Here is a 25812-nt window from a genome sequence, read left to right on the forward strand (position 1 = left end):
AATTTGGCCATCCCAAATTCAGGCTGAAAGTAAATAATCCATAGACAGCTGATCAAAAAAAGACTTTTTAGGCCATCTAGACTGATACCTGCTGATTACAGAACTGCTTCATACATCACATCATGTCTTCTGAAGTCTTGTGTACTGTCGCTAATATATTCAAAGAGGGTATCGTCTCCATGGGCAGCCTAGTTTAATCCCCAACTGGTCTGTTTTAAGAAAAATGTCATGATGTCTGGTCTAAACCTTTTCTTCATTTGTTCAAGGCTGCTGGTTCTTGTTCTGCCTTCTTGTGACAATGTGAATAACTCCCTTCCTTCACTAAATGTATGTCTGCATAATGAAAATGTTCCCTGCGACTGATCGCTGTATGAACTCACTTTCTTCAATATTCCACTGCATATTTTACTCTCCAACTTCTAAATCATTTTGGTTGCCAGTCTCTGTAGGTTCTCCAGTTTTGACAATGCTCTCCTTATACTATGAGGACCACAACTACACACAGTATTCTGGATAGCATCATCCTCCACTTATATAGTGTCTCATTATCACCGACCTAGTAGAACCCAAGATCTCTTTGTATATACACTCAAGAAAAACACTAGTGTCATTCACCCCAACATCACAATGCAAGCACAAATTTCATAGGTTTTCTAAAATAATAATCTCCTGTTCTATCTGTCACTTATTGCTTTCTAGATAGTTGCCCTTCAGTCAGAATCTGTGCTTTTAATTGTCTCTCCCAAAGTGTGTGACTTTCCATTTACTAGTATTGAAATCCCTGTTCAAAGGGCCTATGGACATGATCCTGCTGGATTTTTTGCATTTTCTTTTCATTGTTCTCCAGCCTTCCATATGTAGCATTCCTGAGATATTCTGAAATATAAACTTGCAAAACAAGTGGCTAGTTATAAGGCAAGTGATCCTGCATGAAAGGGTAATCATGAAAACTGCTTACACAGCAAATTGCCCATCTCCACAGATTTAGAATAAGAACAGTTCAAAGCTTGTTTGTGGGATGACGTTGCCATTTAATGCAGTTTCCAACAAATCATTCATAAAATTAATGGCCACAACTTATCCCTGTTTCTATATTTCCTCTCTCTCAACCTCTGTTTGAAAAAATAGTAACTCCGTTGCTTCAGGAAGACTTATATAGAAATTGATGTTATCTGAAGCAAACTGAAGGGAATGATCATGTTCATATCACCACAGATATTTGGACAAGTGGTCATATGTTGGATTAATTTATAATTCTGCCCTTTATAGGACATTGGCCAATTGTTCAGTCTGCAATATAGATCTGTTCTGTATAGTTTCTTTAAATTAAGTATAATAAGGAAGTATGGGCAGAAAAGACTGTGAAAAACTACACTCTTGTCAACATACTACAGAAATTGCAACACTGATTTGGAATGTAGTTTAACTGAAGTCTCTGACTGATTCTGATCTGATGCTTTGGTGGAGTTACTCTTGATTTACACCAATATAAATCAGAGGATAATCAGGCCCTCTGAACCTTGGGTCACTGTTGGCCAGCCTAGTCTGTATACCAATGTATACCAACCTAGTAGTTGAATGATGCACTGGCACTCAGACTGATTTGCACAATGTTTAAATTTGATCATCAATGATTTCCTGTGGGATCATCTTCATAGTGAAAATGTGCTAAACAGAGTCTCTCATTCTGGAGCAAAAATGCAAAATTGTTCAATGAAACTTCTGAGCAGCACATTCAGTGACTGTCTAATTTTCTAAAAAATATTCTAAAAAACAGACTTTCATTTTAAAAAAAAAAGTTTCCAGCCCTTATGGTATTGAAGATAACCTTTAAATGTGAACTGAGTGTAAACTGATGCAGTGTCTGCCTGAGTCTTGAAACAATAACTCTGAAAGGTATGGACTCCCTCCAGTCATCTTGGGGTGGGAGGGAGGCTATTACAGTTTCATGATGATAATTTCATGTCAACATTGTAAACTATTTCACACTGTCACAGAAGAAGAAAAAAGAGGGACAATCATGTTATGAAGATCTGCACAATCAGCTATGAATGACATCCCATTTTGGGATCAGATTTGGGTGGAATATGGATGGTTAACAGAGTTTGGGAGATTATCACTAATTATTCTTTCCCAGTCTGATCTGCAATACCAACAAGATGAAGAGGGAGAGAGGGGAGAAGCAGAACCCAGCTGTGCATCTGATTCTCACCAAAGAAGAGTCAAGTCCTCAGAGCATCTGAACCCCACCAAAGGGGAACTCAATCCAAAAAACATACAAGAGCTCAGCAGAGAATAAAGGCTGTATCCAAGGTGCACAGTAGAATACAGGGATTAGGATGAGTCCCATTAGGAATAACCAAGCTCCAGGAGCCCAGCGTTGCTCAGGAGCCCAACTGAGAGCTCAGAGGAGACTGGGAAGCATCTGAGCATCACCACGGAAGAGCCAAACCCGAGGAACCCTGCAGAGCACACATGATCGTATTTTGAACCTAGGCAAATCTGCATGAATGGTGTCTTATCCCAAGCAAGTGGTGCTTGACTTGAAGGAGTCTGGAAGAGTATCACTGCTTATTTTTCCTCAATTTGACCGTTGACTGGTTCAATGCCTCCTGAGTCTGAGGGTCAGAGACTGGTATAGAGGAGTAGATCAGAGCACCTCACCCAGCCAATAAGATTAGAATACAATATCCCTCTGTAGACAAGTATGGAGCCAGGGACTAGAATGCAAGGAGCACATGTAGCACAGACCAATCAAGAGTGTGGCAACAGCAGGGAACATGATATCTGGAAGAGGGAAGCTGGGAACTGACTGCCAAGCAGGAAAACAGTCTGGCTAGCAGGGGAACAACAGTTGGAATTATATAGGTCTGAACGGAGCCTGTGGGGAAGCAGCAGAGGCTGCAGAGAGGTGCATCTGGGGAGTTACAGGATCACAAAAAAAGCTCTCCGAGACTCTTAAAGGGGAAGTAACCTGGGATAGAATGCTGCAGCGAAGATGTCTGAGACACAGCAGATAAGGAGGGGAGGGGATCAGTGTGATATACTTGTGTGTTGGATTAAATGGGAGGAGCTGGTGTGCTCTGGAAGGGACATGCATATAAACCACTGATGACAAGTTTGTGCTCTGGCCAGTGGGATTTACAAACCAATATGTAATTGCTCCCCAGGAGAGAGATGAACTGGAAGGGACAGCCCAGGCACTGGGTCTCAGGATAGACTATAATAAAGAAAAGCCTTTACTGAAGCACAAACAGCTGTAGCAAAAGGAGATGGAAAGTTATGACAGGTGAATAAATGCATGGTATACATTAGTAGCATTGTGAAGTTTTCTCTTTAAGATTGGTGGATATTCAGTGCCTTCTATTATGGCCAGAAAAATCCCAATCCAATTGCACATAGAAAACAACTTGCCACAGCATCAGCTCAAGCAGGAATCTAATCATCAATGGAACTTCATGTTCTGTGTAATCAAGAGGCTTCTGGGTCCAAAAAAGGCAGACTTTGATCAGCAGGGTGGTTGCATTTCCTGATTATCCATACGCACATTGGTCATATTGTATGAAATGACATACTCTACAAGCACGTTGAATATTTTTCAGCACAGTGCAGCAGTTATTTTGTGCAAACACAGCAAGCTTCTGTTTTACCACTCTCTGATGGAAGTATTCACAGTGTCAGTTCACCAGAGAGAGGGGTATTAATTTATATTTTGTATAAAGGTAGTTACCAATAAAAGTAGTTATTTGCTTTTAAAAAAGCTTCCTTAAGACCTCATACTGTGAAGACAGATTATAACAATTCTTCATTGGGGGGGGGGGGGTTGTGTGTGTGTGTGTGTGTGTGTTAGTGCCGGACTATCACCAGAAGTGACAAAACATGGTTTAAAAATTTAAATTCACCTGACCAGTCTGCATAAACAAAGGGGCTGTAAAGAGGAGAAACAACAGCTTAGATTTAGTTCTGTCAAATTCTGTTGGATGAGTTTTGGAATTCATGTTTGTTAATAGTGGATTATTGTCATTCCTTAAAGTAGACTCACTGCAAACACACATTCAGTGGGATTGGATGGGGACAAATGAAGACATAATTTGGCTCACTGGACAAAATTCTTCCCTGGAATTCACCTAGGGATGAATATTGCCCATGGTGTTTATATGCCATGTCCCTGCTGTTAATATATACAGTGGAGCCCTCTAAATTGGTGCTCCCTGGTGGAAAGAGAAATGGGCCAATTACACAATCATCCCAATTATGAAAGGCTCCCAGGAATACATTCTACTGGTAGATAGACACTTTTATTTTGAATTGTAAAAAAGAGGCATGATACAAAGCATTAAAATATGTTTTTAAAGCAGTGTGCAGCATAATAAAGCAGGAAATTGGCATGAAGAGAAATCAAAAGGTTTCATAGCAAGAGATCCCTGTGAACAACACCAGGTGCGGCATTTAATCAGACTATGCATGCCGTTTATCCATTGTTTGCACCATTTATCCATGTGTAGAGGAGTCATTGAGATGTATGGCATTGAATCTCTTCCTTAACAATCATCCTAATTAGCATGCACGTCACTTAATTCAATGGAATCTACTGTATTATATATAAGAATTGAATCTATCCATCATTATTCATTATTTGTACACTGCCCAAAGGACACCATAAAAGAACATAGCACAGTGACAGGCTCTTTACAGGAACATAAATAGAGAGGATCCCTTCCCCAAGGAACTTACAATCTAATGTTAGATGTGGTGCATTGAGAAGGTGCCAGACGGTGATGGGAAGGAGGAGGGTGACAAAAGACAAGGGTTATAGTAACAAGGCCACATGGTGACTTGGTTTTGGTATGTGCACATCTCGAGGTTTTGTCACATGTTATTTTTATTACAATTTATCTTACTTCTTGCCAGCAATATGGCTGAAGTGTATATTAAGGAGGGATTGAAATGAAGAATGGGTAGTGGCTTGGTGAACAGGGATTTGGAGGGTGCTTCATAGCAAAAGAGAGCTTCAGAGAGAGAGTGCAGAAGTTGGAGGAGACAAAAGGGGATATCGGGGCTGGGATTATTTGTGGAGAAGAGAGGCTATGAGGAACATGGTGGGAGACAGGCTCACAGGTATAGATCAGGGAAAGGTTATCGCCTCAAGCTCCAGAATAAGGACCCTGATCAAATTCTGCTCCTCAGGCACAACAGAACTTTGTATCATAAGGGTAAAACTTGTCTGTGTGGGAAACAGAGAGATAGGGCTTTCTCCAGGAAACAGGAAGATAGGGAATACTTCATGGTATGGTTATAATGTCCGTCTGAAAACAGGTTTCGAATAAATATGTTGTTTCAATATAATCTGCATATTTGGGAGTGGCTTCAAGGTAAAACACATTGCTCTGTATAGAGGGATGAGTAGGTGGCCAGTACGGAGTGCCATCCCTTTATCTCCACAAACATGCCTTTTCTCAAATGTTTGCACTGTTAGCCTCACCTGAATAGTAACTTTCTTTGGCATTACAAGGTCAAAGACATTCAAAAATAAAATAAGTCCCACGTCAGCTGTCTTGGCCCAGCACTGAAAAACAAAGATACTTAGACTCCCAGCCCCAAATGCACAAAATCAGAACAAAATTTGGTATTAAAGTGTGAATTGTAGCACATACACACATTTTCTCATATTGTTTTTATGTTGTCCAGTGGGAAAGTCCATTAGTCCAATATTATAGCAGCAGTAAGTGGGATTCTGAACCAACAAATTATTCTGAAGCCAATTAAAAATATATGCTGCATATAATTATTTATTATTGGTGGTCTCTAACCCAATCTAAATCTTTTCCTATGAAAGTTTCTGTTATGAAGAATCTAAGAGCAAAGGTTAAGGCTTGTATCTGCTCTGGACAAGTCTGAAAGAAAAAAGAAAATGAAAATACATAAATCTTTAATTGATTCACTGACCAGATGGAAACTGTATGATCAGTGTCTGATCAATGTTACATCATCATGAGCTTGTCTAGGAATTATCTATTGAGACTTGTTAGATAACTATCTCCAGTATATAATATACTGGAGAGAAAATAAATTGAAGATAAAAATAAAAGTCTGAAACTGGAAGAAGGGGAGAAAACAAGAGGAGAGGAATTTTCTTTTTTAACAAACTGGAGAGCTGTAAGGATAAAAAGTGACCTGGTAATGCTTGTAAAGTTTAGTAGCGACTGTATCAGGGATGTGAGATTGTTGTACCAACCTTTTTACTCTACATGTTCACTGTAGCTTGGGGGCATGTCACAGTTGTGAGAACTTTACCGGAGTGTTGATGCAATATTGTGTCAGTAACTGAGTGATTTGTTTTTCCTCTGGACATTGATTGAAGAAATTCTTATTACATTTTATAGCTTGCTTGGCCTTAGTATGAGAGTCAAGACATAAATTGGACCATAAATTGGCCTATGTCAGAATCTACATTGAAATGACACCAAATACATGTCATCATACCCGTTTCAGCTAACAGCAGGAATCTGCCATTGCTTGTCAACTTGATCAAATGCTAGCCTGCCTCACATCTTTGCCATGTGCCAGACCTTTGAACAGAATATAGTGAGAGCTATGGAGACATGTCCTGTGATGATACTGCAGTAAGCTGCAGTAAGAAAATTAATTGCATTTGCAGACTAAATTGATTTGCTTCTGCTTATTGCAAAGTAACAATCTCCGCTGTGAGCATCGTCTGTATACACATATAAATAAAAATTGACACAGAAAAATATATAGATCCACTGAGATGAAAAGAGAGCATACATAACTGAGATATATTTATCCCGCAAGTAAAGCAAGACTTGATAATTCATGAGTGGCAAAGATACAGTTGAGTTATGGAGATATTTTCTCTGGAGTGAAATAAATATAGCATCTCAATTCAGCCCATTATATATTGTGATTGATAGAACCGAATACTTTCAATAGTTTGTTTTTATTTTTAAATGTTTAGATATTATATTTTTAATTTAATTGACAAACTAAGACAAAGTCTCCTGATGATTTAGATTAAAAGAATAACTATTTATTTTACTGGATTTACGTCCTTGCAAAGAGAAATCAAACTTATGTTAATTAGAAACTTGAATTTACTAATTGTAAATTTGTAGTTCAATATTGATTGGAAAACTATAATATAATGCTGAGCAAAAATTGAAACCCTCATCACTGCCTGATTTTATCACAGACTTTATAGCAAGCAATTGCTCCCGTTACTTATAATGGGAGGGGATTTCAGTTGCTGCTTGAACCTCTCTTTAGACAGGCATCCATCCTCAACCTTCAAACATACTGGAGATCAAGTGATTCTCAGGCCTATTTCTCCCTACACCTATCCACAGTTGGCACTTGTCTCTGAAGACCTTAAAAACCAGAGACCCTCTTGTGGCTAAACTTTGGGAGGCTACTCTGACAGTGTCATAACATAAACATTGTGTAATATTGTGTTAACACTATGGGGCTGGCCTCCTTTGTGTTACACCAGCTTTACACTAGGTGTCTATGAGGCAGTTATGTTTTGTCAGTACAAAAATCTGCAGCATATCAAAAACTGTAACTGTGGGGACAGCTTTCAGGAGTAACTTCACTAAGTCAACAGAGTTACAGCAATGTAAAATCGGTGTGAGAAAAGAATCAGGCCCATCAAAAATGATATACATGAAAATAACTCAGGAGCCTCTGTATGGATTATAAAACCCATTTACATATTTAATTCATTAGAAATGTCCACTTTTAATGGAAATTAAGTTCCCCAAGAATTTCTCGTCCATTTGTGTGCTGAAAAACCCAAGAAGTACCACAGAAATTACATTCATCTTGCTGCCTTGGCTGTTGTCAGGCTCTGGGTTCTAGGCAGTCAGGCCTCGTGTTTGAAGCCGTGGTTGAAAACAGATACCAAACATTCAAGCCATACATAGAGTCGGGGCTGAGCTGAGGGCAGTGCTGAAACCAGGATCCAGGGACAGGCCATGGGCCAGAACCAGGGTCAGAGCCCATAGATAAGCCAAATCAGGACTGTAGTCAGAGTACACAAGCAGGCCAAAGGTCAAAGTTGAGTTGGAGTCATTCCAAGGATCTGGGGGTCAGAGACAAGTGCTGAGTTGGAGCAGGTCAGGAAGAGGGTCGGCATAGAGCATGAACAAAGATGAAGCAGGCTGGGCCAGGATCAGGACTGAGGGCAGGCTGGAAGCACTTTAAGGCAGCAGGAGGGTTCCTGGCCAAGTAGACTAACTTGCAGCTCGATGAGAGTGCAAAATACCTGTGCCTGGGGGTCATCTGACCCAGGCTCTGCCCAGGGATAAAATGCTGCAGCATGCCCGAGGGATGAGTCACTGCAGGCTCTGCTGGAGAGGTGAGTCATTGGATGTATTGAAGCACTGCAGTAGGCCTGGGTGGGTTCAAGCCTGTCCACACCTAAGGGCCCCTCCCCTCAGCCTAAGGGGAGGAGATACCGGACCCAGTCATCAGCTAAACATGGGTGATATGAGGAGCTACCAGACCCAAGTCTCAAATGATTTTGGGGGACAACAAATTAAAAAAAAAAGGGGGGGGGTCACAGGGAGAAAATCAGGAATCCACAAGGGGACAAGCAAGAGAATCCCAGACAGTGCTCACTGCTCCTTGAAGACATCCAGGGAGCCAGTGGGCATGGCCAAGAAGAACTCCGCCCAGAGATGTGACTTCAGGAGGGATCAGAAGTAGGCCTCACAGTCACAGAGCACCTCCCTGTCCTCCTGGTACGGTGGATGGCCATCTTGGCCAATTCCAAGAGAAGGTTGAAGAGGAGGTTTCATGACTTCGTGGTACCACGGATGGTGTGTGCATAGATCAGGAGGTGTGGGGGGAAAGTGCAGCCAAAACTTAAGGAGAAGGTTTTGGAGGAGCCGGAAAAGGGGCTGTAACTGGCACACTCGATGTAGATGTGCGCCAGGGTCTCCTTCTCACTGCAGAAGGGGCAGGTGTCAGGGGAGGTGGTGAACTGCATCAGGTACACACCCGTGCTCACGGCTCCAAGAAGAAGCCACCAACTAATATCTCCAGCGGGCTGTGGGACTAAGGTGGAATATGGACTGGTCCACCGGGGCTCCTCACTCTCCACGGGTGGTAGGAGGTCCCGCCACTTGGTGCTGGGGCGGAACACGAGGATGAGGAAGTGAAGGGTGTGGAGCACGAGCACGTATAGCTGTTTCCTAGGTGCAGTCCAGGGGCACACCAGCTGCATGTTGTGCAGCCAGCTCAGGTGGTGCGTAGGGGGCGGTCAGGGAGGATCATGGGCAGGAGCCTGTTGGTAAGTTCCAGGGGGCCAGGGATGAGGGGTGGGCGGGGGCACCCTGCTGTAGGACCACTTCAAGAAAGCGTGAGAGGCAGGCCATATGACTGCCCTTACTTCCTGGAGTATGTGACATGGGACACAAGGGGTTGAGGGGTGAGTCATTGTAGCTGAGTGAGCAGCTCTGGTGCCATTATGGGTTTGCCTCACAGCTCTAAGGACAAGAAAGGAACAGTGAATGGTATATCTCATATGTGGTTAATGTGAGCAGAAATATGTCAGAGTGTAAGCTGCTGAAAGAGGGAAAACAGCCAGATATTTATGCTCCTCAAAGTTGTGCATGACACCTATGGAGAGGTGTTTTTCATCTCTTTGACAAGGCGGAAGGAGTTCCACAGCAGAGGAGCACCTGGAATCAATTGTAAATCATCTGCCTTGTTATCATTCAGCAATCTGCAGTCTTGCAACAGAAGAGACACTATCTTTGTTTTACTGTTTGCACAGCTGTAGATGTTATATCAGAGTCCACTAACCCAACTCTGTATAAGGCTCTTTCAGGGCTGTCGTCCTAAAACCATACCATGCCATCCTAAAACCAACCAGGGCTTCTGAATGTTGAAATAAAAGTATATTCCAACACAAAACTTGCAGTAACTCTGTTACTCTGCGGTAAACTCTGTTATTGTTGGTTACTTGTGGAAATCTGTCGCTGGTGCACCCATGAGAAGAGGTCTGGAAATCTTTATTCAAAAATGAATACTTTTAAAAACAAATAAACATCCACTTGGCTGCCCTGCTGTGTTCCTCTGCTCTCCTTTCCCATATCCCATTTTAATTAATTTTTATACATTTATTGCTCTGTAGGACCAATATTTCAATGTTGTAATGGAAATAGGATAATTCAATGATGGCCATCCAGTTGTTCAATATCATCTCATATACCCTATATTGTGTCTATAGGACACATGTTTCAAATACATAATTCTGATAAATTTTTCATTGAAATTTCACATTTTGACCAAGAAAAGGACAAAATGTTTGTGAAAATGTTTGCAAACATGATGTCCCATATTTCTGACCAACAGAACAAACTGTAAAGTCTGAAACTTATTTGCATATAATATTATATAAAGTTATATAGCCCATAACAAAATTAACTCTCCAGGACAGCACTTAGACATGTGCTTAGTTTTAAGTATGTCCTTAAATTCCCATTGAAGTCAATGGGACTTAAGTTCAGTGCATGCTTAAGTGTTGTCCTGATTTGGGGTCTTGGTGATGCACAGTTCCATTGCAACGTACAAAAGTCAAAATGACTCAACATCCTGCCTGACATAAAAACTGGCCTAATCCAGAGTATCCAATCAAACAAAAAAGGCATATTTTCCCCCTCCAGAGTTCCACTGGGGTGCAGTAGAGAGAGAGGATTGTTAGGAAGCTGGCTGTGGTTCCCTGATTCTCAGCCTCTCAGCCCCCATGCAACTTAGAGCACCAGGGTCCTTACGCCAGTGGAGAATCACCACCCACCCACTCTGCCCTTCCCCTGGACACATTTTCTCCCTTCCTCTACAGCATAGGTGAGAAGGGTAACTGATGCAGACAGAGTTCCATTGTACAGGGGCAATTATCTGTGGGCCATCTCTGGACACTCGCAGAGTGAAGAATCCGGCCCATGTTGTTCAGTTACTTTTCTGAACAAAAAAGCCTTGTAGTGGGATCCTAATCTCACCAGACTCCGGCAGAATGCTACCATCCAAGGACAGTGTTAGGATACGTAAGACAAGGCAATGGTTCTGACACTCTCTTTGCGGTAAATAATTGTGTATTAAAAATAGCTAAAATTATAGTTGGGATTGGTGTCACCTCCTCTAGTTTGGCCGCTGCCCAGCACTCCCCATTATAAGACCTTGTTTTCAGCTGTTTATAACGTTGCCAGACTTTAATCACGTGGGCTGAAATTTTCCATGCTGGGTGCCTCCTCAGGCTGAATTCGTGTTTGAAAAATTTCAGCCAGAATAATTCAGCCATTTCCAGGAATGAGGCTAGTGAAAATACATATTTGACCCATGTTAAAAGGTTCTGGTGACCTTTTCTTTTATATACTCTAGCACCCCCATCTTTTGAAGAAGGAACTTGCAATTTGGCAGTGGAGGGGGCCTTTTGATGCACCTTTTGCCATCCCCATGAAACTTGGGCCACGTTATAACCCTTTGACATATGGTAGTGTGCACATGTGGAGCAGAGATTTGCTACAGCTTAGCTAAAATATCCACAGATTCTGTCCTCATGAGCATGCTCAAGGCTCTCACAGCTCCTTGTGCTGACCAGACAGTGCATGTGCCGTCCCCACAGAGCAGCTGAGCATGCCCCAGGCCAGAGGTACAGGGGGTCAGAAGAAATTCCCTGTAATGGCTACTCCTAGTGGCTTGGGGCTGGGTGGGAACTCAGATTGCAGGGAGCCTGCCTTTCCTGTGCCTCAGTGACCCCCTTGCAGGCACCTAGGCAGGATGGAGGACGAAGCCATCTGATCTGGTAGCAGAGGACTGGGTTGGAAGGAAAGGAACAGATTGAGACAAGGAGCCAGGGAGTTGGAGGAAGGAGACTAAGACTGGGAGCTAGGGGTAGAGACTGAGACTGTTTGAGCAAGGAGACTAGGACTGGCAGCTGGAGTCAAGAGTTTTTTGGTTGCAAATGGAAGTCTCCTTGACATACCGGAAGACTTAGTCAGTCTGCTGGTTGGGCAGAGAGGCTTAGACTGGGAGCTGGAGGAGAGACCGGGACTGAATGGGCAAGGAAATTATGATGGGGAGCTGGGCAGAGTGGGGAGACCAAGACTGGTTGGGCAGGGAGGCTGGAACTAGGAGCTGAGGGATGCTGGGGAGGCTGAGACTTTTTGAGTAATTAATAAAGACTGTATCATAATGTATACACATAAGGGGCCAAATTAAGTTTACACAGTATAATGTTCTTTTAACATAGTTTGCATGTGTAGTGTGTATTTATGTATATGCTACAGACAAGCATTTAATAATAAGGATCTGAGAAAGAAACTGTATAAATCCATGCATAGGATCAGATTCTGGCTGCTGTTGCAAGGTTGTTCAAGGAGAGCAGAACTCAGGGAATTCCCTGTCTCCTTTCCCGCATTCACCTGTGCAGAGGCATCCAGAATACTGTCACACGCACTTTGTGACTGCCCCATCCCACCCTGTTAGCAGGACCGAGCCAGTGCTGTGGGAGTGCAAGCTATAACCTGCAAGCAGGGTGGAGTGACAGCACCATGAGCAGTGCTAATCAACCCCAAAATGGAGTTACGGCCTTTCTTCCCTCCATTATGGGAAAGGCCCTTAGAATTTAACAAAGCTAATTCAGCAGGGTTCTGTGGAAAATGAAATTCTGAAGAAATTATTCCCAAAATCTCCAGAGTACAGTAGACTTATGCTTGTAATAGAACATGCTTTCCATAGAATCCTAAAACCGCCTATAGAATTAGAGAATTATATCCTTGCTAATGGTTGGCTTAAAAAGTCTATGACAAGATTATTATTCTCTATTAAATTCCATCTGACTTTTCCAAGGACTTCTCCACAGCTGGCAGTCCAGGACTGGTGCTCTGGTAGATCAGGGCCAGTGTCACAGCTGTCACTCTTCAGTGTGTGTCCCCAGTGGCATTCTGTCCACCTGGTCCTGCACAGGGAAAAAGCTGCCAGCTACTGTCCTTGGTGCAGTGACCTCCACAACTTGTTTCCCACAGCAATGGCTAGTAAAGCCATAAAATAGCCTGCGGAGTAGCAGGTATGTATTTCTCAAGTAAACCAGAATTATATTAATTAGATGTAATGCCAATGCTACAATATTACATGTCAATTTGTATACACAACGGAGAGCTGTTATCATTTAAATTCTACCATGAAAAAACACCCTCAGCACTTGAAATTCCCAACAATTATGCATAACCTCAACTATCCATATTGAATCAAATAAGAGTTTGACTGAAATCCACCAAAGGAAAAACATTCAGGGTAAAGGCTGAAATGAAATAGTACTTAACACCCTGTTGTGCCCTGCAGGGATTTCCAGTCAGTGGGTGATCTCACTTGCCATATGTGCTGCAATTCCAGGATGCAAACAAAGGGGTGAGTTAAGGATGGTAGTTTGGCCTTTACTCTGAACTGCCTTGCTTTCGGGGGTTTAATGCCGAATCTTAGCATTATCTGATTTGTGTGTGTGGTTTAATAAGCATTTAATGTAGCTCCTGGGAAAGCTAATGGAGTTGCCTTGGGGACTTGAACAACATCCCAGTGTGCTCTGCATAAATTTCCTTTACGGCAGGTGAACAAAAGGTATGTTAAGTGAAACAGAGAAGGTAACAGCTGCTGAATCCCTTTTGCTAGCCTGAGGAGAATTGGTAGCAGGTTACCAGCTGATTGGCGCATCCTTAACCTCTCCTAACCGGTAAAAATAAAAGGAAAAAATGAAGGTTTTGTAGGAGGGTTTCTTCTTTCATAATAAAACATTTCTCTCTTATTTGTCAAGAAGAACAATATGTTAATGTCAAAATAATTATGAAAGAAATTTATGGAAGAAAGCCCAAGATGCTATGAATACAGTTTCACAAGATTCTTTCCCTTTACTTTCAATTTTTTACTCCTTGAAGAAGATAACTCTGTTTTATACTTTACTGTCTTATTAATGGAATGCATTTTGGAAGTCTGCCACTGTTAACAGTATCAGAAGGATTTAGGGCTGCTGAAATACACTTGAAGATTTAATTCTGCTGACTTCAGCTCTGATCTGAAGTAAAAACTGTAACCATAGATTAAATGTTTAGCACTAGATATTGCAATTGCTGTTCCTTGCCGTAAATCCTTGTGTCTATTGCTGTTTCAGACAGCTCTCTAAGGGCACTTGGCACTTCATGTAACACAATGCTCTTATTGTAGGAGGTTCTTTGCTAGGGGGCCAATTCTTGAGGTCCTTTCTCAATTTGTTCTAGTAAAACTACCAGTTGCCTAAGTAAGAACCTTGAGTTTTGGCTCCATAAGGCTACTACCTCTTATATAAAACCATCTCTATACACTCTTGTAGTTCTAGCTCTTTTATGAAATTGATTAGGAATTCTCAGTTTTTTTCATAATAAATGGTTGTTTCCCAACAAGAGTGTCCTGGAAAGGGAAACTCAAATGCAGTCTCCTTTTAGGCATTCTTTAATCTCAGAGGAAAGCCACCTGTACCAACCCCTCTTCTCTGGGCTGGAACATGTCAAGCACAGAATCCCTTTGCTTGGAAGCCTATGTTACCGAAACTGTGAGGCACTCTGGGTCTTGCACCATTAGCCAGAAGGGGCTTACACACTAGGTAGCGCTGCCCTGCCACCCAGTGATGGGCTAACAGCTGCCAGAATAGACACTGAACTCTGAGAGAGGAGGCGGATTCCAGTCATGGGCTCTGATTGGTGGAACACTGGGGGGTCCTGATTTGTCCCTTGTTTCTATTTAAACCAAGCATAGACACAGGAAGTTGTTCATGCAAGTGGGTTCCCCCTGTTTAGGCCTGCATCCTTCACTCTACCTGGTCCTACTGCTTGATCTCCTGGTAACCTAACTCCTGGTTTGCCATCTGGCCTGTCTCAGACTCTGACCTCCTTGTATATGAGCTGGCCTGACTCCTGCTCTGACCACTAGGTAAGACTGCCCTTGTTCAGTTTGGGACAGAAACCCAGTTGCACACAGAGAAGTTCTGAGGCCATTTATATGAAAGAACATTAGGCAAGGAAATGGGTACCAATCAATGGGCTAAAAGGGGATGGGAGACTGAAGGATACTCAGAACAACAGTGAAGCAATAGCGGAATCCCTTTCCCCTCCTCTGGAGATACCTAAAACCTTTAACCTCCACCACCCAAGGCCTCAGATCCCACCACCATCTAAAGCTGTGCTGCACTCGCCTGGTGAGGTGCACTGCCGCTCTGGTGGCTATTCAGTTTGGCCCTCCAGCCTGCTTTGGCACAGCTCCTTGGCTCCTCAGCCTTCACTTCCTCTTGGAAACATGCAAGCCTCTGTCCAAAGTGTTCATCCCCAGCCCCAATCTCGCAGTCCCATGGCAGTCCTTTTCCCAGGCTCACGCACACCCACATCCAGGGTGCTGAACACAGTCCTCCTTCCGTCCATTGAGGGGGCCTCCCCCACCCATACTCCTGCCAAGATGATGTCCCCCCAACTCCTCCCATTTGTGCTGGAATCCTCCATCTTCTTGGCCCTCTAAGCTGTTGATCCTCCAGAATTTGGCTGCTCCCATGTATCTGATGGCTTATTACACAACTAACAAGCAAACAATCCATACAAAATTATATTGCCGTGATGAAAATGTACTAATGTGGTCATTCACTAGAATATCTGCTTAAAGCTTAAGGACTATCTTACTTTCTTAGTTATAATTTTATAGGTCTCTGCAGACTTCTTTTTAGGACTTCAGCAGCCATTGACATTTTAATCTTTGTAATGTGGTCATCTGATTTACACTTGGGTTTTTTCCCATAATGAGCAATTCTCTTCGCCACTCATTGCTTATTGCACTCAAATAAAGTTATGATAAGATTGCATCTCAGTCGTCCCAAGTCTAAAACTTGTGCCTCTCTCCCATAACCTTGAATAGATATAGTAGGGTGTAAATCACAGTCCCACAATCTTTAACATTTTTGTTCCTAAAATGTTAATGTCAAATGTATAACCCAACCTGTTTTCAGTTCATCCCAGAGTACCAACCAGATTGTCATGTAAGAGGACACTGGCACCTTTATGCTTGCAAGAAAAAACAAAGACAAAAAAGGGTCAGAGTGGTATTTGAGAAATAAAATTTCAGAGTGCCAACACCAATACGTGGGCCAGGAGCACAGATCAAAGCAAGATGGTGTTGGTGCTTTAGCCTTTGTCTACACACCCAGATGAAGTGTTAAAATGTTGATGTCCTTGGGGAAATGGGTAAAGATAAAATGGAGAAAATCAGTGGCTGATGATGAGTGAAAGTCCTATGATTCTACCCTAACCAATCTAACCTACAGATGGAATCATTTCACAGCCTGGGTATTTATACTGCACTCATTGGCATAGTATATGAGGTGCTAGTATCCAGCATATGCTATCATCAGATAGTTGCAAAGAAGCAATCTGGAATCTGAAATATTCAATGTAGATAAGAAAACCATGAATTCAGAAAGTAGGACATGGCCATATATTGAAGGGGCAGCTGCTTGGTTATACTCTCTGCTCACACACAGTTAGGTCCTGATGTGTCTTTCAAGCACTAGCAGCCTTCCTACATTTCACTTGCTAATTTTATGCTGGTGTATATGGTCTGTCTAATACTGTCTACAATAAGAATATAAAACTTGTTTCGTAAGGCGTAAGTAGCCCAAAATACACAGATAAAGGAAACGGCACATTGATGCACTCAGCACATTCCCGATTCATGAGGAAATGGTAACACACTCTTTACTTAGTTTCCTTTGTTCCTCTCCCATGTGGGCAAACTAGTATTTCATTAATTCTCTTTCCCTCTTAGTCTCATATAGAGTAATATAGAGAGAGAGTCATATACAGAGGGGCTGAGAATATACTACTTTCCTCTCCTCTTACTACAGGTCATATAAAATTGATATTGTATTCAGTGCAGATGTGATGACTTTGTCGTTCATCAGTTCCCAAAATTGGCTGCTTGGCACACAGGATGATTTAAGTAAAACTGAAGTAATTTTCAAAATTGAAACTTAAGCTGTTTTGTGACACAAGCCAAGAGCAGTATTTCTTAGTATCCCCCCTCTCACCCAACACTTCATTGGTTCACATTTGCATCTGAACTCTTTTTGAGCCACCTCAATTAGCTCAATTGTACTGGATGGGAAGAAAGGATAAAAGGGTGCAGTGCTATAACAGCCCAGTTTCTTCATTGCAATTTTACGCATACCATAGAGCATCTGTTACTCTGAAGTAATTTCCACTATATACAGAGTATATATAGTGATAGGAACTTTGGACCTGATTTGCCAAATTCTTTTGAACCCCATAAACTGATTTGGCAGTGCCTTGGCAAAATGCCTTGCCCAAGGGAAAGGCCCCAAAACATAGGGAACACTCAATGGACAGGAGGTGCTCCAGGGGAATACAGTGAGTTCCCTGTCTTTCCTGTTGTGCTACTTCTGATTCTAGGGAGACTATGCCACTGGAACGCATGGCTGCATCTTAGGAAAGGGAGGAACCTGCATAGCGGCTCTGTCTGGAAGAGTGGCAGAACTTCAGTAGGGAAGCAGATGGATGCTTCCTTTCACCTGGATATGGCTTTCTACAACTTTGATGCTCATGTAAATGATGCAAGTGTAGCGTTTCAGGGCAGTGGCTAAGGGCTCTAAGGATTCTTCACTATAACATAAATGTCTCAGGGAAGGTTTTTCTTCTCTAACAACCACTTGTACTCAGTCCTTCTATTTTGGAGATGAGAAACAGCTACAAATCCATTTCTTCAGTATTTCTTTCAAGACAACATACACCAGGGTGGCCAAACTTACTGACCCTCCGAGCCGCATGGGATAATCTTCAGAAGTTCGAGAGCCACAAGACACTCACAACCTGACGCAAGATACTCACAACCTTCCCTGTGGGACGGTGCCTACTGGGCTCCTTACAGGGCAGAAGACCTGAACTCCCCACTGGAGAATTGGGTGTGGGGAGCTCCTCAAACCGCACTTTAACTGTAAAAGAACTGCATGTGGCTCATGAGCTGTGGTTTGGCCACACCTGACATATGCTCCAATTGTTTTGTTTTGCCAGTGGCTTACAGCCCAGTCAGGTAGACACCTTCATCTGATTATACACCTGAAGTACAAGGGTACATTTTTTTTTTCTTCTTGGTACCTCTCATATATCCTTAATTACTTTTCAGGGCAATATTTGTGTTCTTAATCTCATACTGAAGTTTGGTCAGGCAGGTGACATGTAAGTTTAAGATACTGTAACTGCCATAAAGCCTAATATTTGAGCTCTGAAGCTATGAATTCTGGGGGAAGTTTAATTCTGTTCAGAGAACTGGCACAAGGGATGTACGCCACTTGAGTCTATGCCGTAACAGGTTAAGTGGGATTTCAATGGAAATTAGAACTCGTAATGGCCCTCTGAGTAGGGATAAGTTTCATCTTCTACGTATCATTTTTTATACCCTCTCCTTGCCCAGTTTGAGAAGACTGTTATTTTCAAGTGCCTTTCAAAAATGATTGACTCCTCCCTCCTGTCTATCGCAGTTTGGCCTCTAATTTAGTTGCCATTTGGTTGCATTTCTAGATAGTTTGGATACTTCTTTCTTTAAGTTCACATATTTCTCATTGTACAAAAATGGGCTGCACAAATACATACAGTGCATACCATCCTGTTTTGAGCAGCTACCGACACACACTGTGTGATTGCTAAAGCTGGGCAGGAATTCTCTGTCAGAATGTTTTCCATCAGAGAAAGCAGATTCACCACAGAGAAGGTTTGATCTCACCTAAGGTGTAATGGAACCCAGAAAGGACTTCTGTCTGGTTTCCTGCCAGTTTGTCCACCCAGCTTCTCAGCTGCCCATCTGAAGGACTTCTAGACTCCAGGCTCTTTGGCAGTCTGCTTGGATCCCAAGAGCCTGGAAGCATTGGGAGCCCTAGAACCCAAGCTCCTAAACTCTCTGGCATCTCACCACCTCCTCAGTTTGCCTGGAACATTTCAATCTTATCAAAAATGGGGTTTTTTTAATTTTTCTTTTTGAAATGGAGTCTAAAATTGGCACATTTCCGTGAAACGTTTCACTTTTGACAAATAAACATTTTCCAATGGAAAAATATTCCATCAGAAAATTTCCAACTAGCTCTAACTACTATACTTAGGGCAGTACCTCTAAGTGGGATAGGGGACTTATAACTACTGAGAGAGCCTACATGAGACTTTTTTGGTCTGCCTGTTCTACATGACACATTCACCATTGCTGGGAGGCTTTTGTATGTCTAGAAATGTACTGAAAATGTGTATTTGCTCTCATGTGAGGTGTGGATGATGGTTTAACTTAAGTTATTTCTTCTAGGAGTAAATTTCTGTAGTAAATGACACTGTTTTCCCACGGTAGTTTGACTCCTCCCACATTTCCACAGGCTCCACTTCATTTGTGGCTTTATGAATTTCTTGTGCATGATATTAAGTGTGTATTGTAAAATATTGTTTTTAGTTTTTACTCAGGATTTCAGCTTTTGTAGTAAAATGCTGTGTTTTTTCATACACAAGCCATAGGGAACATATGGCCCTTAGATATCGGTCCAGATTCAACAAAGCTGGTGCACAGATGTGTAAATTACACCTCTATGCACCAGGCTGAGGCCCTGCACTCCAGGGGGACTAACTTGCAGGGACGGCAGGTGGTACTACTACTGCTGCAGACCTCCCTCTGGGTTTTCTGACAGAAGGAGCTGATTTAGCTTCCGGCTGAGGCTTCATAGGAGCACCACTGGAGGATGCTCTGAAGGAATGTGCTGAATCGGCCAGCCTAGCCATGCCCCCTTGATATCCAGTTATGCTTACTTTTTGAGCTGCACTGCCTACCCTTTAGCTCCAAGGTAGGGTAAGGTTGTGGCCACTTTGTGCCACATCCAACTTCTCCAAGCAAGCTTTCTGGCCCTGAAGCGCTGCATCTGGGTTTATAATAGCAAAAGCCAGTATAAATCCCATCTGAATCTGGTCCATTATTGCACAGAAGGAACAAGTAACCTGAGGTGAATGGCTCAGTATATGGTCACTTTAAGCACCTCGATTGTAATTTTATAAATCACTATATGCAGGGTATTCTGGTGTACTTATTATGATTTAGCAGCTCAGATCGCTTGGTCCCACTCCACAGGGCCAGAATAATGGTCAGTGGTAGCTTTAAGCCACTTTGCTTCCTCAGTCCGCCGGTCTGCTGGGGGCCAGTTTGGCCTACAGCACAAGATAGAACAGCATCAGCACGGCTCAAACATATGCCTGGCTGGACCCCAGCAAAGGGGCTTTCTAGCTGCTGGGAAGTGACAGAATGGAGCAATGTTCCAGTCCCCTTCCCATGGCCAGGCCCCATTACTGTCCTTCCATGCCCACTGAGGTGAAAAGGGTAGACGTGTCATAGGTTAGGGCTGGTGCCTTTGAACAAGGGAAATCTACCGGAAGCTGTCTAAGCCTATAAAGAACCACAAAGGGTATGTCTACACTACATCTGGAAAGTGTGACTCCAGCTTGAGGAGGCATACCCACACTGGCTCTGACTGAGCTAGTGCGCTAAAAATAGAAGCGCAGCTGATAGCATCAGAATTCAGTCCGACCTGAGACCATAGGTACGAATGTGAGGTGGCTAGCCCCTCCTGCTGCTCATCCCACTGTGACTACACTTCTGTTTTCAGTGCACTAAGGTGATCAGAGCTACTGAGGCTATGTCTTCGGGGCTGAAATTTACATCTTCCGGTTCCAGTGTAAACATAGCCAGAGAAGACAATAACAGAGCCAGTATCTGTCCCAGTATTTGTTGACATGAGCATTCTGTGAAGCTAATGTTTTAATTTTTCCACCTTCCCCATTTCATTCAGCGGTTCAATGCAGGAATGTAATCCAAAAGTGACACCCCCCCCCCCTTCTCCTTAAATTAGGGAGCTTTCTTGTAATGATTTCCCTAATCCGTTGTGGGATGTGCCCATTGAGAGTAGCAAATTATTTTTCATTATTCGCTTTTCTTTTTTTTTTTTTTGCCTTCACCTCTCTGAGATAGTTTGTAAAATTATCTGAAAACCAGTGTTCACTGGTTATGGAGCACCGATAACCTTGAACAGCATTTTTTGTCTACACTGAATAGCCTTTGCTATGTATTAGCCCAGTGCCATTACAAATTCAAATCCTATATATATATTGTTCCTGGCCCTTTGTGTCATCAGGAAATTAAAGTTTGCAGCTGGCCTCTTCATCTTAGTTAATCATGCGAACATGAAATCCTTAAAGGTCCACGCAGTGGTCCCTGCAGGGGCCCCACTCAGCACTTCTCTACAGCGTGACATTGTTTCTCAGCTGTGTTTTTTATCTTCTCCCCTCTTCTATTCTGAGCTCCTGCTGCTTTTAGTTTCAGTAGCAGACTGTCATGTGGCACTTTATCATGGGCCTGTCCAAAACTCCACAGTAACCATATCCCTCTACCGTACACTGCAACCTGCTCAAAAGTTTAAGAGACTAGCTCTTCTATTCTCAATACAGCATTTGTCCATGCTCAGTGTCTGTCTCTTTTAGGTAGGTTAGTGTTGTATAGGTAACACTCCTCCGTATAATTTGCATTGTTTTTCGTGTCATAGATGCAAGGTTGCAGAGTGATACCTTCGAGGATATATGTCACTCTCCTATATTTTGTGTGCAGCGTTGTACATAGTAGCTGCTTGTTTTCCAAGAATTGGCTTGTATTATGATAATAAATCATAGATTTCCTTCCAGGTGATTTTAACATCCAGCATCATTTCTCCAGGTTCTGGATGTGTCCTAGATTTGAGTTTCCTTAGGTAATTTTTTCTATTGGCCTTACTGACTCTGACACAGGCTGATCTGTAGTTAACTATATCTCCTCTTTTAAAACTCGGTTTGAAACACTCAGTCAATACCTCATTTAAAGTGTGTGGGGAATCCTCACTAGCCTCTTCATTTTCATTTCCTGTACCATTGTGTTCTAACTTTCTCCCTGACTGATTTCCACTTTGTGTAGGTGAGCAGAAAATCTCTCTGCATTTGTTTATCCTACTACAGCGCCTTTAAAATGTTAATGAGCTTTTCATTACCCTTTGATACTTAATGTTTACCGGGTCATGAAGGACTTAATTTTTTTTCTACTGTCAGGTTTCTACATGGTCATTAATATTTTTCTCTTCCTTGCTCTTAGATTCTTTTTGTCATTTTAAAGATCACTGGCATTTTTTTATAGAGCTCTAATCTTTTGGGCCCTAATCCAGCAAAGCACGGAAGCACGTGCTTTACTCTGTACATGTGAACAATCTTATTGAAGTCAATGGGATTAGTTAGATGCTTAAAGTTAAGCGTGTGCTGGGCTGGGGCCACAGAGAATGCAGCTTCCTAAGAATTCATTTGCCTCCTGGTCTACACAAAAGATTGCAGACCAGTGGTTCATTTAGTCTTGTGCCTGTACTGTACAAGACAAGATAGAGGAAGGTATAAAACCCCTAAAATATACAATTTTGCAATGTATTTTAAGAGGACACATTTATTTTTGATGATTAATTTTAATTTAATGTAGTATTTGTGCAATGTCTTAGGTGTGCATAGTACTTTACACACAAAAGAAAGGAAGTGCCCTGCCCAAGGAGTTTATAATCTAAATAATATATAATACAGGCAAAGGGTATGGGGAGCAGAAACGGATACAACAGGAAAAAGTCATATGACAATGAGCTTGGTTTTGTAAGCAGCTATACACTAATTTCCCGCTGATTTCTGTGAGGATGGAGGGTGCTTAGCTCCTCCTGGGAAGTATTCAGTGCCTTGCAAGATCAGCCCCTTGGCTCATTTATTATTGGCATGCATCTTGTTAGCTGCAGGTGCACTCTGCACTACTGAGGAGGGATGAAAAGTCAATTGTCAATCCTGAGGCTGTCTGGATGCTGGGTGGCTCCCAGATTGCCCTAATTTATACCAGATGCCTATGGCCCCAGAGGCTGTTCCAATATCCAGGAATCATTGGAGCACAGGGAGCCATCGCTGTGTCTCCTGTCTCAGGTGATGTGCTCTGGGGCCAGCCACAGGAAGGGGAGTAAGATAGGAGCCACTATGTTGGCACAATGCCAGTCAAAGACTCTCCTAGGCACCTGAATTCTGCCTTTCGTTTGGATCTGCTGCACCAGGGAACTGATGGATGGAAATTAAGACCTGGGGAACTTTGGAGTGGAATATTGTTGCTGAGCTCCTTTTTCCCCAGTGCACGAAGCCTTGAGGCCTTTACTCCATCTGCACTCAGTCCTTATGGAGGGAACAAACACAAAGTTGACAATTAAAGTGCTTAGGATTTAGCCTGAGCAAAGGAGTGATGGCTCACTGGAAAAATGCAATGGTAATCTAAGAGAGGAAATAGACTACACTGTTATCCCCCAGTGTGAACACGTGACCCATTACAGAAAATGTATAATATACCTGATGCAATGGACATACTAAACTGCTGTTGCTAGAAGTCATGAAACCAGATTGTTGTTTATAGTAAGGCCGTCTTACACCTGTTTTATTTATACCTGTTTTAAGGTTCCTTTACACTGCCAGAACATTCTAGGTATGAAGCTCTTCTGCTTAAGCTTTACAGCAGCTGCAGTCTTTTTTGTTTATCTGTACTGAGAGAGTGCTTAGGAATCCCACTCATGGACCAAGATCCCATTGTGGTAGGTACTGTACAAACACAGAACAAAAAGATGGTCCCATAACAGACCCTTATCCTGTTCTAGGGACAGGCTGCTAGAGGTGAACAAAGATTTGATTATTGTGGCTGTAGTGTATAAGAATTGGGTAGTAACCCTTTAAATAATTTGTGAGCCCTCCCGGGGTGCTCACTGTGTTCTGTATTTCAGAAGGCATCAGAACCCTGCAGTGTATATGTGTAGCTAGGCATTACGGGTTCCAAATGTTTAGTAAACATAGTTATTTCAATCCCACCCTGCCTGCATGGTTCCTTCATGTCAGATATGCTGTGTAAAGAGCAAAAGACACAACAGTGGGTTACACATGCACGGTAGAAAGTTCCCTCACATTTCTAGATACAGTACTTCCCTGTACCTGAATCTTTTAGACAGTATCATAGCTAACTTCTAAAACCTTTGTGTTCTGCAGTCCTTATGTACAACAGCAGCCTGTGATTTCACATAAGAAAGGAAGTGCAACTGGACAGAAAGGGCCAAGCCTTGCCTCCCATTGAAGTCAAAAGTAGTTTTGCTCCTGACTGGAGCTGGGAGCAGGATAAGGCCCACAACAGCAATAAAGATTTCAGTGTCATTTGGAAAGGATAACATTTCACTTCTCGGCTTTATGATTGGTTGGGCTCTTTTTCTTGTCATATAACCCTAATTAATTTATATTGTGTGTGTCATGGGGGAAGACAAGATCCAGGCAGAAACCTTTGTAATGGGATTTTACCCTGAGCCAGGCAGAAATAATTAGCTAGATCCATCTTTTTCAGTTTCAATTGCTGTTCCTAAATGATTTATATTAGGAAGGTGAAATCATACACAGTCACACCTTGTCTCTACATGCTTTTCTTATCTCCCGATACAGAATTAAATTCTATACTCTGTCTCCAGCAGAGGGTCAGAAATAATATTAAACTCATAGACATTCTGAGCTTGCTCATTCTTTATGCCATTATCGCCATACTGACTGCTAGACAACATTTGCTGCTACATTTGAGTTTTCACATTCAGGTTCCCTATCTATTTTGTTTCTGCATGTAGATGCTGTTGGAGGATATTTGAGTGTAATATGTAGGGAGTTATAGACTCTACTCCTGTTAGCAAAATTGAGAGGTGGGATTGTAGCTCTCCAAGTATCATAACATTAAAAAATGTACCCCATTATACCAAAATTGTTATTTATTTTACACTCCACTGGCACCAACATTTTGTTTCTAATGCATACTTTGTCCTCTCTCTAGCTGGGAAAAACTCTCTCCAAAACTCTCCCATGCACCATTTTTCTCTCTTCCGCCCAATTTCCACCTCTTTTTGTCTTAATTGGTGCTGCCCAGAAATAGAGATTTCTCTGCTAATTTTAGACCACTTCCCAGTCCCTAACATACTGCATCTCATTACAACCATACAGCCTTTCACCTCTCCCAGACACCCGTGATAGGATCCTCATTGTTACATTCCAAGATAAGACTATCTAACTGGCCTTAACATTTGTCCTTGACATCCAGACAACACTTCTAGTCTCAGGATGCTTTCTGCTGAACTTCCTGTCAATACAAATGTATTCAGGGAGTCTCTCTGTCTTCCAGTCTATTCCTTCCCCCTTTTTCCCAGAGCTTCCCCTTTCTTTACCATACTAAGCAATTATTCTTATTAATTATTCCGCCTAACAGTAATTATCAGCAGTGTGCACCCCCAGTCACATTAATAACATAGATCTCTAGGACACTGAGGAATTGGCTGGAAAGATTCGCTTTGCCATTTGGACGGCTCAGCAGGACAAGTTTTCCCTTTTCTTCCCCATCCCCCTTTCTGAGATGTCAGTTATTTCCACTCACTACACACTCTAGCCCCTGTTTGACGGTATGCTAAAGTGGGTGCATTGAGAAACAGGAACTTGTATAGTACTGGTTAATGTATAGGCACAGACTGAAAATGATCAGTGAATCAGGTTTCAGAGTTTAGTTTGGGATTCTTGAACACACTATCAAAGTCTCCAATCTAGACTCTGTATTTAATTTGCATCTATTTATACTTATGGGCCAAATACTGAAATC

Source organism: Emydura macquarii, unplaced genomic scaffold (genome assembly GCF_026122565.2).
Source record: "Emydura macquarii macquarii isolate MOO-44397 ecotype Brisbane River unplaced genomic scaffold, CSIRO-AGI_Emac_v2 contig_212, whole genome shotgun sequence".
Taxonomy (NCBI): Eukaryota; Metazoa; Chordata; order Testudines; family Chelidae; genus Emydura; species Emydura macquarii.